Source organism: Vanessa atalanta, chromosome 8, assembly GCF_905147765.1.
Source record: "Vanessa atalanta chromosome 8, ilVanAtal1.2, whole genome shotgun sequence".
In the NCBI taxonomy this organism is placed as follows: Eukaryota; Metazoa; Arthropoda; class Insecta; order Lepidoptera; family Nymphalidae; genus Vanessa; species Vanessa atalanta.
In genome coordinates, this window is record NC_061878.1 from 5,426,237 (window position 1) to 5,432,617 (window position 6,381).

Consider the following 6,381-nt stretch of genomic DNA (forward strand, 5'->3'; position numbering starts at 1 on the left):
GGTCGAGGTGGGTCGCCCTTCCATCCCCCGTTAGTCCGCCACTGAGTACTTGTATATGATTTTAACATTCTTAAGGTGTTTACTATATAGGTAATTTATTTGAATGACACGTTGGTCTAGTAGCTATATACATTCATATGTATATATAGCTACTAGTATAAGGCCCCAGATCCTAAGAATCTGGATACTACTCCCAGATGGGGCCGATAGTAAATTATTTTGTTTTTCTGTCAAAAAAAAAACTCATTGATAGCTCGGAATCTAGAAATTGGAAGTGTGTACGCTCACGTGTCTTGGAAAGCGGGTAGTTTCGAATAGGGTAGAGTATCGAAAAAAGTACTGACAGTTGATTCATTCGACTTGTCGCCGTCGTTCGAGGCAGACACTTTCTAACCTATTGGCTCTAAATCTAAGTTAATCAACCTAACCGTATTATATTTTGTATATTTGTACTGGGAAATTAAATAATAGTGTACTGAACCATTACAACGCATCTTTATTTCTGATATTCCGCCATTATCACGCCCACCATGGAGGATAACAGCCACGAACATTTTAAAGGCCCTTCTGATAATCCGACATATATATTATTGTTTTTGTTTTGTGGCTTCTAGTGTTACGCGGTCGTAGGTTTTAGATATAAAAAGTTGTTTGTTCTCTCTTGGGGTTCAAACTCTCTTTATAACAAATTTCATCAAATTCGGTTCTGTGAAAGCGTAGCAGACAAAGTTACTATCGTAGTTATAATGTTAGTATAGATACAGTTGTTTCTTGTCGAAAGAGTTCCTAACCTATTTATCCGAATGAATTAAAATATTGTGCGGTTGTCGTTGAACCTTCACCTAAGTGACGTGATGATTTCTGATATAGTAATATCAAATCACAATATACGTATCTTTAGTCATTCATATCGGACAATTTGTTTACAAAATATTATTGGAGAGTTTTCGTTTTAATGACAATGTTATAAATTGTAATTATAATTTCTATAAGTTTATGGAACTTCTTAAGTATATTTTTTGCGGTATGAGGTAGATTTTACTCATGACTGTTTTATCTGTATGAATTACGTTTTTAGTGTCTGTATTAGAAGTTTCTGTTTTTTTTTTTATTATTGTAATAGGAACCAAACGAACGAAGCAAATTTATCTGGATTAGTCACCATGTTTAAACATAATTGATTAACATTATTTTTATGTTTAAATAATTAGGTATTTGTTTAATAGCGTGCACTTTTATCACATTGTAACAAGCAATGACACATTAACACAGCACTGATAAATGAATGTTTATGAGTTGTATTTTGTTTACTGTTTTTATCGTTCAAGCAGAATGCTTTATTTATTCGAATTTTTAGAATAAATTTTAATAAATGGATTTACGAATTATTGTTTTTCGAAATAATTATTTAAAGAAGTGCTAGCGAATTGAGGTGGCCTTGATTTTAATTGTATATTTATAGGTGGTGTCATGTATGTACATATGTGTGCTGTGTTGGTGTGTACGTAAGTACTTACAAGTATAAATACATGTTCGACGTAATGAGATTTAGTAATGATATGAATGACAATTTGTAACTTTCCACATCATTGGAAAACATTGGAAATAGAAGAATCATATTTAAATTATTTTAATACGCATAGTCTAATGTGCTGTTTAGGATATTGAGATACAAGTTTTTTTGCATAAAATATAATAATTATAAAAGAAAGTATGATAATTATAATTATTCAAAGAAGTGCTAGCGAATTGAGGTGGCCTTGATTTTAATTGTATATTTATAGGTGGTATATATACAAGCTTATAGCAACGGCTTCCCCCGTAAATGCTTGTTTGTGGGTAAAAGTATTAATAAAAGGACTGGATTATAAAACTCAATCGATTCTAGTTAGACTATATTTATATACGAAATATAACATATCATATACTTACTAACTTATTAAATGTAAGCAAATGATATATAGGTAACAGGAACAGAAACCAATATTTTTCATAATTATAATTTTCTATGACCAAAAAATTCTTAATTTTTTTTTTGTACTTTAAGTACCAAGAGGTAAAATATCTTAGACTTTTGTTACATTTGTCACGCAACGCCAATATTTTCTAAATTATGGATATCATTTGACCAAATTTTTATTTACATAACCAGAGAACGTATATAGAATAAAGAAATATCAAAATCGTTACACAAGTTCGTTTGGAAATGCCGTTTATCATATTTTTATCAAAAGTTCCTTGATTACAACTGTTATATGATAGGTTTATTATGTAACACTTACAAGTTAATATATTATTTATACAGTGTCTTTATATGTATATTGCGTTTGGTTTGACATTGTATCTCTTGTTATAAATATAAAATAATTTCTGAGTTCAAGATATATAATATGAAGTTATTTTTTATTCAGAATTAACTAGCTGTTTGATGAAACTTATCTTTTATCAAATCAGTTTGTGAAATTCGATTCGAAATTCAAATAGTTTGTTTTTTTTTATTTAAGTTTTTCTATCTTTTTATTAACAATTGATAACAAGATTTATTTTAAAAAAATTCGTCGAAAACATTCATTCATCAATAATTTTTAGAAATCCGAACAGCCGATGAAACCCGGTATGATTATTCGTGGATTACGAAATCGTTTCTATTTCACAGTCTGTTTTAAAGTTGAATTTTTTTTCTCATAGTCATATGACAAAATCAATGTTTTCATATCTTTTAACAATTTAAAAAAAAATTACTGGTGACATTGGAATGAAGTTACTTTCGCTATATTTATATTATGTATTAAATATAACACATACGATAAAATTATTCTCGTGTGAATTAAAACATTAACTTAAAAAAATAACATGAGGGGATAACACTTTTTCCTACGTGACGATTTCTGCCAGTTCACTTACTGTAAATGGCGTAAAAGATTTTCGTTACAAAAACGAATGTTAATATTATACGCTGGGCATCCTGTAGGAGAGCAACCTTTTTTTGTTAAATTAATGTACCTTATATTTTGAAAAAATAATAATAATACGAATCACTCGTAGGTATAAAAAATCTATCAACAAAGCTACTCCACGCAGGTCCAAAAAACTCGACTTTCTCTAAAAAAATGCTTTATTTTATATTAGACATCTTTAATTACTTTCGCATTATATAAGTAACAGCAGATAACACTACTAGATATTTTGTCGTCGTTGTCGTCAGCCAATCGTCAACCACTGCTGGACGTAGTCCTATGGTCCATCCACAACTCCTGGTGCTCTAACTTCCGCTTGTCTGCGTTTGTCGATTCGTGGTGTCCATTCTTCGACTCTGCTTTAATGACCATCAGTTCTTCGACATAGGGGTCCAGCCCACTGCCATTTAAGACTTTTAATTTAGCAAGATATACTAGACTATACACAACACATGAAACACACTATTACACTTCATTATACACTTAGTAGTATATAATGAAGTGTATTTAATTAAGTGTGTAAATAGCCACTGATATATTGTTAGAGTTGGGAAAGTATTTCCTAAAATTTAGAAACTAATTAACCAGCGGTAAATTTATTACAAGGATAGAGTTGTACGAATATGAATTTCCCTCATAATTATAACAAAGCATTGCGTTGGTATGAGACCAACGTAGTCTAAGACCGGAGTTAAGGAATTAGTCTAAATTAACTTAGCAATTAGTTTTTATTACACATGGAAGCAATTTCGTGTGACTAAAATGTATTAGTTTAACTTGTATGGAGAATATTTTAAGGAGGTGATTTATGTCATATTACATTATATATATATATGAATATCTATTAACAACTGAGATGACCAAGCGATTAGAACATGTGTTCCTGAAGATTGCAGGTTCAAACCTGGCTAGTGATTGGGGGTAAAGGAAAACATCGTACAGAAATTAATACATTATTAATACATGTGTGAGAAATTCTGCTACAAAATTATTCAGAAACTCGCGATAGCTCGGCTCCGTGGAATTAGCTCCAAGCCTTTTCAACAGGAAAAGCTTCAGCCTAGCGTGACTTTACTTTGACTTTATAAGACAATACGTAAGATTTTATATATTTTTAAACAATGCATACTAATATATAAAATATAATTTTAATTCTTTACTGTTTTTCACATTATCAATTATATTCATGATGTGTTTACTTATAATTAATCACTAATTTTAGTAATTTTAGTGTGAGGAAGTATGTTATTACAGTTAATTCTCGTAATTTTCAAACATGGTTTCTTTTTTTTTTTAAATATTCGTGGGCAATAACGTAATTTTAGCAATTGAGTTATACTGAGTGTCTGTACCCTTTTTATGCAGATACAATGAAATATACAAATAATTGAAGTTGTGGTTTGATTTACTTTTATATTGATTTGTTAACTGACCTTAATGACCTTTGAAGTGAAAAAGGGCGTAATTCTTACGCGATTACGACGCCACTAAATCTTAGAACTCGTTAATCGAACTTTCCAAGTTCTCATCGTCTGATGTCAATTGCCTTTGGAAGAGTATCGTTTATTTCAAGATCTGCCAATTTAAATCATCTTATTCAGATTATTTGTTTCATTTTGTATTATGTATGTATTTGAGGCAATGACTACTACTTGCTACAGATTACAACTAAGAAAAAAACTATTGAAAAACACGTTGTGTTGAATTTGACGTCCAATCGGAATATGAGTAAGGAAATGGAAACTGTACATGTGTTTGCACAAACACTTGTGCATGTCCCGCGTCGTTGGCTGGTTTACGTTGAGAGTGTTCGCCGTAACGGAAATCAATTAGTTCGACATCCGTTGCTGTTAGTCACGAATTAATACGATTAAAAATCATATGTTAGAAAAGAGTAACAACTGGGTCCCTTGTCGGTTCTTCTCGCTAGAATTCTTCAACTTTCTGAACCAGTTGGTACATTATACATATACATTTCATTCAATAAAAAATGACGGTTTAAAAGTGCTTTTATGAGACTGTTTGAATTAAGAATATTTTTTTTTATGTCATTAATTGTATATAAGCTGTAAAATTAATTTAACAAATGTTGGTAATCTTCCAGTGAGAACAAACTGCCCTGGCACTTGCAAGTGATGCAAGATGATATAAATAGCGACGCGGGATTAGAAGTCAAGTTGTTCGAAAGTAAAACTTGGGCACTAAAGTCGACTATTAGCGAAGCCGCGTCGAAGCAATAATGAAGACGTACCCAATGAAAGTCATTTAATTAACTTCTAAGGCTGCGTCGGTTTTCGTCTAGTGTAGGAAATAATTAAGATTTTGATTAAATGTCGTTTCTTCACAATATTTAAACTTTATTCGTTTAAATAATGTTGTCAAGTCGTTTAAATGTTTTCCAGTGCATTTTTGATCACTATTGAAAGTTTGATTATTATTTAATTATTTTTGTCATTATATATTATGTAAAACAGTTGATACTATGCGTTTGGAATATTTATTAGTCCATACTATACATGTTCGCCTATGTATTATTTTGTATATAAGTCTATAACCACATCATCCGCCCTGTCTCTATTTAACAGTATCTTTATCGACTACATCGTCTGGAACAAATGGTTCCGTAGGACTAATTAAGGTTTAGTACGCTACACGTTGTTTTATTATTAGTCCTACGCCTCGCCTGTACTACAATAAAGTATAAATAAATGAAAAGTTTGATTTATTATATTGGCCGTATCTTTCTCTGTCTTTGTTATATTAAAAATTATATAGGCACATGGACAAATTGGCCACTTGAAGGCGAGCGAAAACCATTGTCCATAGACATTGGCACATGAGAAATATTAACCAATACTAACAACACTAATGTGCCACCAACCTTGGACACTATTTTATTTTACTTGTACTCGTAGTAACACTGGCTCACTTACCTATGCACGCCGGAGTACAACAATACTGAATATTATTACTTGGTGATTGAATTTGTGATGAGTAAATTACCGTGAAAAAACTTATGAAGTATTTTATCAGCCTCTTTATATGAATACAGTAATCAAAATTTAATGCAGTGACTTGTATGAAACTTTTGAAACGAGGAAAACATAACAAAAGTTGTCAAAGGAGAAAATTATGAATTAACGTAATTATATTCGATATCTATTGTATCTAATCCTTCTATGGAATCTTCGGAAGCGAGGCCGAGTTTGAAGCTTTGTGTGTCATCTGATATAAGATGTGAAATGGATTAAATGTTGATAAGTTTATTATGCGAAACTGGCTTTTCATTAGGCTAAAAAGGGACAAGATGTTCAAGCAAACTTTTGGATGGTTTCTCAATATAATATTTCAAATAAGATTTACTTCAACAAAGTTTGAGTAAATTTTGCCTGAAATATTTCAAAGTTAAAAAAATAAATAAGCA